Here is a 9,202-nt window from a genome sequence, read left to right on the forward strand (position 1 = left end):
CAACAACTTTGTTTCTCTTATTCATTTATGTTTATTTGTTGCATTTATCTCCCACCTTTTTCTCCAAGAAGCTCAAGGTGGGACACATGGTTCTTCCCCTTCCTCATTTAATCCCCATAACAACCCTGTGAGGTAGATCACCCAGTGAGCTTACAAAAAGATGGAAGAGTTCTGGAGAGTTCAAAAACCCGCTCACTATTTCATGGATTTTGATTCATCTTAATAAAGATATTTAGGGACATGGGGGGTGCTGTAGGTTAAACCACAGAGCCTAGGGCTTGCTGATCAGAAGGCCAGCAGTTCGAATCCCCACGACGGGGTGAGCTCCTGTTGCTCAGTCCCTACTCCTGCCAACCTAGCAGTTTGAAAGCACCTCAAAGTGCAAGTAGATAAATAGGTACCACTCTGGCGGGAAGATAAACGGCATTTCCGTGCGCTCCTCTGGTTCGCCAGAAGCGGCTTAGTCATGCTGGCCACATGACCCGGAAGCTGTACGCCGGCTCCCTCGGCCAATAAAGCGAGATGAGCACCGCAACCCCTGAGTCGTCCGCAACTGGGCCTAATGGTCAGGGGTCCTTTTACCCTTTAATAAAGATATTTATTTAAGCATGGATTCCTTCCCCCTTCAAGAAACATGCCTTCCTTTAGCATACATTTTTTCCTGTCCAGGAAGACTCCTTTCTGGAGTAACACAGGCAAAAAAACTGAAGGTAGTGTTAGACGGGGTTGGGGTGGATTGCAAAGCAATGAGGTTGACCCTGCTGTTCTGCAGGTTGAGGCAGCAGCTGTCTCAGTCAACTGGTTTTGCGTGACAACAAAAAGTTCATTATTTAATTTATTCTGGTTTGAGTTTTGCTTCTGAAAAGAGGCACTGTGAGCTGAGTGATAAAGCGTTTGTTTGGCATGCAAAAGATCCCAGGTTCAATCCCCAGCAATCCCTGGTAGGTCAGGGGAAAAATAAGTTGGCAGAGCACTGGGGTGATATCCTTCACAGCTCTGATGGGGATGCAAATTGACATCTTAAAACAACAACTAAAAACTGAATATATCACAATGAAGCCATGCTTGAGAAGCGTTTCAGTCCCAGCATAGCTCCTCAGGGGATGTGAAAACATATCAGGCCACCATCTGGCTTAAGCTAAGCCGGTCTGGGTCTGGCTGGTGCCTGGAAGCACATGCATGATGGCTTGGGTTCTGTGCTGGAAGAAAATAAATCAAATAACTAAAAGTCAGCCTTGTAAAATCCTAAGATATATGTGCTATCATCCACACCTAGGGCAAACTTTTTTCTTTTAATCTCAACTTGGCACACCTCTGAGGTAAAGTGTTGGTATAAATTGCTGCTGATATTATCAGTGTTTTCATAAAATATTTTCTTGTGGAACTCCTTAGGAGATTCAACCCCTGTGAGGGGCTTAAGGCACCTAGGAAATAAATGGGCCTCTCTAAATTTCTTTTGTCATCATGGTGGTCTTTGACTGAAATGCTTCAAAGCTTTGTTCTCACCTTTACAGAAGCAAAATGATGTTCTCTTTCCAACGGCTTTCAAGTTCCACCTAGTCCTGGGCCAAGGTTAAAGTAAATGAAGAACAGCCCTGGGTTTTTCACATTGTACAAAGTGAGGAGGAGGAGCCTGCACAAAGTTAACTAAATGAGTTTGAGGGAAGGGAAGATGTGAATAAAAGACAGACATTCAGGAAGGAAGGAACAGGAAAATCACAGAGAGAGAGAGAGATAAAGATGGACCTGCAGAACAGCTGAAGAACAAACTGGTCATGCCAAACAGGAATAAATAATCCCCAAAGAATTTTGCTGGGGGTTGCAGTGCTGAGGAACTGAGAGACGATAGAAGGGTCAACCAGGCATTTAAATTTTGAGGGAAAAAGAGAATGTGGATTTGCATAAATTTTACATCTGCTAATTTATAAGGACAGATGCAAATCTATAACTTAAATAGAAAGCCAATGCATCTCACCCTAGTGGGGAAGACCATGTCCAGGTGATGTGCTTGTCTGCCTGCTCAAGCTGCTGCTGTCCAGGTGCTGAATGCAGATAGGCAACTCCAAGGCAACCTCCCGCTCTCCCTTCTTAGGACTCCTTATATTTAAACCAGACGTGGACTGGGCAGATGATTAAATCGAGGATGCCTCCAAATCAAGAACTGCCCTTGGTGAAGTAGGGCACATGGCTTCTCTCTGACTGGGCCCATCACATGGTTAGTCTGTTCGTGCTGCCTGGCAGTGCCAGTCTTGGGGCAGAGGGAGAATCTGGTGGGAATTTCAACCCCTTGAGCAGAGTTGATGCCCTTGCCTGTCATCCTCTGCCAGCGTCACCCCATGGAACACTTCTCCCCCACTATGCCAGACATCTTGCCAGCCCCCTGCCACGCCTTCTCTTTGCCAACCTGCTGGCAGGACGGCAAGTTAAGTGAGGCCTGTGTTGGGCCCTTAATAAGATGTGATTCACTCGTTGAGCTTAATTAGCAATTCAGCTAACGGTTTGTAATTCAGGCACGACCCTGATTGCATCCGAATGCTACTTTATTTCTTCGCTGCTGTTCGCATTCTGAGCACTAATTATGCTTCTCTGCCTGCTAATTGCTTTCCAGCCTTCCACTGCTGCCTCTTCCCAGTAACATTTATTTTTCATGCCTCTGTGTGTTTAAAGGTACGAGGGCGGAGGATGAGGGCATCTGGGTGGAGCTGAGCTCAAGCCAAGTTGAAAGGAAGACGGGGAGGACCTCCGACCGGTTCCCCGCTCTCCACTCCTCCCCTGCTCTGCCCCCAAACTCCAAATGCGTCAGAGGAGGGGTGTGTGTGTCAAACAATGCTCCTCTCTGCTTTCTTCAGGCCAGCTGTCAAGGAATTGTTGTCATTAATGTTGCTTGGGAAAATCCTGTTGTTCAAATAATAAAATACAGTGGTACTTCGGTTTAAGAACAGCCCTGCTTATGAACTATTCAGTTTACGAACTCCGCAAAACTGAAAGTAGTGTCCCGGTTTGTGAACTTTACCTCGGTCTAAGAACAGAATCTGAATGGTGGAAGGGCACCGGCGGCAGGAGGCTTCATTAGGGAAAATGCGCCTCGGTTTAAGAACGGTTTCGGTTTAAGAACAGACTTCTGGAACGTATTAAGTTCGTAAACTGAGGTACAATGTTACTTACCTGAAAAGTGACTGTTGGATAATCAGAAACGTCAAAGGTGCCTTCACCTCTTGTTCAGATTAATTACATATTCTTGCCACTTTTCATTCAAATGAATCTCAAAGCAGCTTACAAACAAAATAACAACAACAAGGTAGAACTTAATAGACCATCACAAACACAGCATAACTCTTATAGAATAATTAACAAATCATCCGTGAAACAATTGCAACATATAAAGCACTGTCAACAAAGCCGCAACTAAAAAAATAAGCTACCGTAAACACCACAATTAAAGCAATTATATGATTAATAAATCAATACAGCATTTATAATCTATAAAAGAATATTAACAAACAAAATAGCAACCAAAAATAACACAAACTAAGCACTCTGCTGTCTCAACTGGTGGAAGTGAGGTCATAGTTTCTTTCTTGCACTACTGAACTGCTACAAAAAACACCTCCGCTGATGCTCCCAATTGGGTAGGATGACCCTGTTAGGACTGCAGTTCCTCAGCTGTTCCTTTGTCCCTGGTATACCCTGAAGCAACTTTAAAGCAAGAAACAACAACCAAGTACATCCCAGGTTTATAAACAAAAACCAAATGGCTGAAAGTCTTGTTCCTTCACTCCTTTGCTCTCCGCTTTAGTACCATAGGGATTACAACACCTCCGTCCTTGCAGGGATGTTGTAAGGATTGCAACAAGCAAATGCATGTGAATCATGTTGAGGGCCTGAAAGCACCATATCAAAGAAAGTATTAGTATTGATATTAGCAACACTGCAATACATTTTTCAGGGTTGTGGTGTGAAATAGGGCTGGGGCTGAGCCCTGGCTAAAACCAAGTCTCATTTGGGGCAGTTAGAGTAGGATTCTTTGCTTTGAAACTGAAGCAGTCAAGTTTATCCCCTTTTCTACCCATTTCCTGTGAAGAAGTGGACATGGACAGATGGCAGAAAATGCTTTTCCATTGCATAGCAACAGATTGGAAAATATAATTACTGTGTGGCGTAAGGGTTGTAACAGCTGTGACCCCCCCCCCTGCAAAAAAATCCAGTGTGTGGATTGCAGGAAGCAAGAGGACACAAAACATATAATTCAGCCTGAACTGAAGGGAGAATTGAAAACAGCCAGGGGGGCGGCTGTGTATTGATTCTCCTTGATCAGCCTGTAGGTTGTGCATAACAGGAGAAAACGAGGGCAGCTGGTTCCCTGACATAGATTATCATATTTGAAAAGACTGTGATTGACTGTGGGACTAGTCTTGCAATATTGCTATCAGGGATCATTCTTTTGAGAATGGTTGGATCCCAGACTAAACTAGCTGAACTGAGGCCTCACTTAAATCCATGAGACTTAAGCTGAGTCGTGACTAAATTGATCATTGATTTCAATGGGATTTAAGTTCAGCTAATTTAGGGCTCATCCAGACTTTCATTTAGTGCTGAGATTTGTCGTCACAGGTCTGTGATTTCCAGATGTGGGTCTGGGTAGTTTTCCTTTTGTCCCTTTGCTTTCCCTGGAAAAACTTGATGTTTACTGCTGAATCAGAACAAATGTTCATCTGGTTTCCCTCAGATAGATATTTGTTCTGATTCAGTGGGTAAACAGTGGGTTTTCCTGGGGAAAGTGGCAGGACCCAAAAAATACAGACAAAAACCTGCTCAGACTCGTGCCTGGAAATCATGGAGCCGTGCCTACAAATCGCAGCATGGACAGAAGTATGGGTGCTCTTCTGTCCCAGGGCAACACTGAGCTGGAGTGAAGTGTTATTTGTTTTATTATATTGCATTTTCTCCGCAGAGCACAAGGTAACATACATAGTTCGCTCCTTCCTCATCTAATCAGCACAAAGTTAGGTTGAGAGGCAGTGACTGCTCCGAAGTCACTCAAGGAGCTTCATCACCGAGAGAAGATTCGAACCCTGATCTCCCAGGTCCTAGTCTGAGACTGGAGCCATTACACCACCCTGACTCAATAGCAGCACATGTGCGAAGCAAGTTTCTTCCAGCTGTTCCTTCTCTGGCAGTTGGCTTTTAATTTAACCATGAACCAATTAACAGCTTCAGGCCCAGTGAAAACGCACTGTATGCTGGTGGAGGTGGAGGGACAGGGGAAGCTGCCTGATACAGTGGTACCTCGGGTTACATATGCTTCAGGTTACATACGCTTCAGGTTACAGACTCCGCTAACCCAGAAATAGTGCTTCATGTTAATAACTTTGCTTGAGGATGAGAACAGAAATCGTGCTCCTGTGGCACGGCAGCAGCAGGAGGCCCCATTAGCTAAAGTGGTGCTTCAGGTTAAGAACAGTTTTAGGTTAAGTATGGAACTCCGGAACGAATTAAGTACTTAACCCGAGGTACCACTGAATTGTCAGAGCATTAATAGTGTGATGTCATGGAAGTCATAGACTTGCATGATCATCCATCCAGACTTGAGGATCATCCAGTACGACTCCCTGCAATGCAGGAATATGCAGCTAGCTTGCAACCTTGGTGTTATCAGCACCAAACTCCAACCAACTGAGCTATCAAGGTCTACACAGGAGATGGAGAACCTGTGGTCCTCCAGATGTTGCTGGACTACAACACCCATCATCCTTGAGCATTGGCCGTATGGGCTGAGACTAGTGGAATTTAGGAGTCCAGCACCAGCTGGAGGGCCACAGGTTCCTTGTTTCTGGTCAACACTGACCGGCTCTTCAGGGTTTTAGAACCTGGGATGTTCTGCATGCAGAGCATCCTGCTTGGCTGCTGCTGTCATTTCTTTCTGTGTGCATGGAAGCTTGGAGAATAAAGATGTATGCTCCAGGTGGCTCCAAGATTCCTCTGTGCCAGCCAGAGCATGAAATCACCAGTTAGCCCAAGACAATTAAGTCCTGATCTGATCAAAAGGTCCATCATCCAATAGCTCCCTCTGAAAATGGCCCAGTCTCCTCCTCTTCGTTTTGATCCATTTAGCTTCCCATAGTTAGTGGGAGATGCACTCGCGGGGCTGCTCTCCAAACACCTTCTTCCTAGTTGATCAGGAAGAAGATTCATATCGGAAAGAAGGAGAGAGAGAGAAAGAAAGAAAGAAAGAAAAATTGAGCAGGAGAAGCAAGCCCACCCAAGCCAATTATAATGCTGTAAAAAGAGCCAACCAGCGAGAGAAGCCCCAGGAAGCCAGCAGTCCCTATTGATCCTTCAAATCTCCTATCTTCAAACAGGGAGAGAGGTGTAATGGTCGGAGCAGGGACCGCTGGTGCTTCAAAACCAAAATTAGCATTGTAAACTCTCTCTCGCTTTTCAGCTTCAAAGATCTGCAATTCAAAACGTGGGAAGTGGAAGCTTGTTAAATGGAGGCAAACTTCAAGAGAATCCCTGGTTGAAACACTTCATCTTTTTTAAAAAAAAATGTTCCCAGAATAATTATATCTGATTCTACTTTTGTGGTAGCTTTCTCTGTTGTTCCTCTTTGACATATCTGCACCATTTAATGGGGCATAGTGTTTTACAAGCCGCATTACTTTCATGCTTGCGACGCTCCTCTGAGGTAGACCGCTCATCCACACTTACCTTTCGCTCAGCACTTTCTAGGCATAGGTTTGTGGTTTAAAGTGCTGTATCTGAGTTCTTCTTCTTCTTCTTCTTCTTCTTCTTCTTCTTCTTCTTCTTCTTCTTCTTCTTTTTCTTCTTTCCTCAGCGCTTTCCTTGCAAAAACCCACTCTTTAATATTGAATTGGAACAAACGGCAACTCAGCTGATTGCTCCGATTCAGCTAACTTTTAAAAAATATTTCGTTCTATTTATCTGTGGAAGGTGTTGCACACAATTCCTTTCCCCACACATTTTTTTTTTCTTTACAACAATCCTTTGAGGTAGGTGCGGTGGAGAGAGGTTGTAATTGGCTCAAGGTGACAGATGTAAATGTGAATATGACATCTGTGTGTGCAGCAAGATCAAATGTGGGAGAGGCTTTCAGGTGTAGAATAGGATGTCCCTTTTTTTCGCCAGAGAAATGTTGGAGGGCATGGAATGGGCCTATGCTGTAGGGGTGCGGGAAGCCAGATTCAGCTCTGGGGTTGCCTGTTGGCTACTCTAGTTCCTAATGCATCAGCGGTGCTTTTGGTGACACACAGAGGACAGAAAGGGCTGACTTTGTGTAGGAACCTAAGAAGACTCCTGCTGGTCAAAGGCCCATCTAGCCCAGCATCCTCCTTCCAACACTGGCCGACCAGTCACCTATGGGAAGCTTGCAAGCAGGACCTGAGCACACCAGCACACTTCCCACTTGTGAGTCCCAGTAACTGTCATTCAGAGACATAATGCCCCCAACACTGGAAATGGCACATAACAATTGAAAGCCTAGTTCCCCATGATTGTGTCTGAAACCATCCAAGCTGAAGGCCATCTGTGCCCAGGGACCCGCTCCTCATCAATTGCCTATAATTATTGCCATATCTTATGTTGTCGTTCCCTAAGCTGGTGCCCTTGAGATGTTCTGGATGGTGACTCCCATCAGCCCCAGGATCATGCAGCTGTGCTGGCTGGGCCTGATGGGGTTTGTGGTCCATAACATCTGAAGGGCACTGCCTGGGTAAGGCTGGTCTATTTCTTTTAAAGAGGAGGATGCAGCTAAATGAGGGTGGCTACAGGAGGCATGTTGAGCCACAAGCCCAACACTGATGCCCGCGAGAGATGCTGTTGCTTCCCTGCCACCACTACCCTCTTCAAAGGGAAGGACTGATTCATCAGCTGCCTCCCTCGGATATCTCATCTGTGTCTCTGCAGGTGGAGGGAGCAGTAATGAAAGTGACAGGATTTTATTGGGCAGGTAATTGATTCAAGGTGGCCGCCGTGGTGCCAGGTCTACCTCACCTGTGCAAATCATGTAAAGAGGGGATCATCTGGGCCAAGAACACATGGTGTGTGTGTGTGTGTGTGTGTGTGTGTGTGTGTGTGTGTGTGTGTGTACACAGTGCGCCAGGTGCTCTCCGTGCTGAAAACACAGCTTCTGAATGTGCAAATATTTTAGTTGGCAACTTGGTAGCGGCTCCCTCGGGAATGTCATGATGAAGGGTGTGATGTATGCAGTGGAGAGAATTGGATTCCACATGCCACCCGAATTATTATGGCTGGGAAAACCCTCCAGAAAGCCCGTGATCACAATTAATTATGTCACATTTAGTCTGTTAGGGATTTACTGGCTGTGCATAATTTACTCCAACCTGCTTCAATACACAGGGTTGCCAACTTTTCAGCAGACCACTGCAGCTGTGCCTTTAGTAGCAGTTTGATCTACTCATCAAGCGGGTCAGTTGGCTGGGTCCTCTGGCAAAAGTACGTAAATCCCCATAGACATTCTCTGTGCTGCATCTCAAATTTCAGTGGTGCCCTGCATGACTCCAAAATCCAGAGCCCCTGCCTCCAGTGGACTTCATCATTGCGGCATCTGCTGTGGTGCCCCAGAAGCTCCATGCCCTGTGTGACTGGACCAGTTGGGCTCCCCTAGGTCCACTTTTGACAGCCAACAGGCGAGTGCAGCAGCCACAGCGCCGCCACTACTTTGCTCTGTCTTTTGCTTCTCTGGCCCTTGTCTGGAACAAATCCCTCCCCCCCCAACCCTGGTCCTCTTTCCCCCTTTACGATCTGAGCAATCAATAACCCGTCTTTCCAGTGCGCTCCCTCGCCAGCTTAAGAGGCCCATAATCGCTACTTTGTTCACACACGGTGGCATCTCCTGCTAAAGGGGGAGCCAATTCGTTATTGCCTTATCTTTTTGTCTGGCAGAGAAGCCAAAAGGGTCACACTCCCGAGCAGCTACAAAACAGCTGGAATAAATCATTAGGAAAGAAGAGAAAACAGACAAACATCTTAAGTGGATTGTGAATAAGGTTGCCAACTGACCAGGGGGGGAAAACAACTCGGTCCAGACAGCTCTTGTGTCTTTATTTATTTATTTAGAGGCATGTGTTTTATTACATCCCCCCGTTTCATCATGCAATTCCATGGCAGAGCACAGTACAATTAAAATACAAAAGCAGTATGTTTTAACATCTACCGGATGTGC

At 45.7% G+C, this 9,202-nt stretch overlaps 1 long non-coding RNA gene across 1 annotated transcript; it reads left to right on the forward strand.

Annotated features, from left to right (window-relative positions):
* The first annotated feature begins 371 nt into the window (after positions 1 to 371).
* Positions 372 to 2,941, forward strand: LOC114601659 (uncharacterized). Its single transcript, XR_003707798.2, has 2 exons — positions 372 to 2,215; positions 2,668 to 2,941. It is a non-coding gene; the product is annotated as an uncharacterized LOC114601659 (long non-coding RNA).
* Positions 2,942 to 9,202: the final 6,261 nt, after the last annotated feature.

The sequence above is a fragment of the Podarcis muralis genome, chromosome 7, assembly GCF_964188315.1.
Source record: "Podarcis muralis chromosome 7, rPodMur119.hap1.1, whole genome shotgun sequence".
NCBI classification, from domain to species: Eukaryota; Metazoa; Chordata; class Lepidosauria; order Squamata; family Lacertidae; genus Podarcis; species Podarcis muralis.